Raw genomic sequence first — 500 nt, 5'->3', positions numbered from 1 at the left:
TTGGAATTTTGACACAATGTAGCATTCGAATAGGTGCGTCTTTTTATATCACTACTATATAGATGCCACCCCCAGCAACAGACAAAAACATGACTTTTTAAAAAACAGCGCCATCTGTTGCACATAATAGCATCATGCATGCTATACTAAATATGTCACGAATTTCATTTCAATGTTTCCGATTGAATTGATAATTTTTATTTTTATAGATTTCAATTTATTTTATTTGTATTGAATTATTTTGTGTGACATCGTGTTGGAATGAGCTGTGTTGTTTACCATACCGTTCATTTCGTATATATAAGTATAGCTGCCACACCTGTTTTTTTTTGTTTTGTTTTTTAGCAGGGATAATCCTGCGCGGGCCCTAAGCCTCTGGCTGGCCCACTAAGTGATGCTTGTTTCTGTTTTACTTGGGCGGAGGATGAGTATTCATGACTCGTATGGTCGCTTCAGTAAGATTTTGCCATATGGGTTTAACAACTTCCTCTGCTCTGTTG

This window comes from Procambarus clarkii, chromosome 76, assembly GCF_040958095.1.
Source record: "Procambarus clarkii isolate CNS0578487 chromosome 76, FALCON_Pclarkii_2.0, whole genome shotgun sequence".
In the NCBI taxonomy this organism is placed as follows: Eukaryota; Metazoa; Arthropoda; class Malacostraca; order Decapoda; family Cambaridae; genus Procambarus; species Procambarus clarkii.
The sequence above is the reverse complement of the archived record's forward strand: the minus strand, read 5'-3'. Positions refer to the sequence as shown.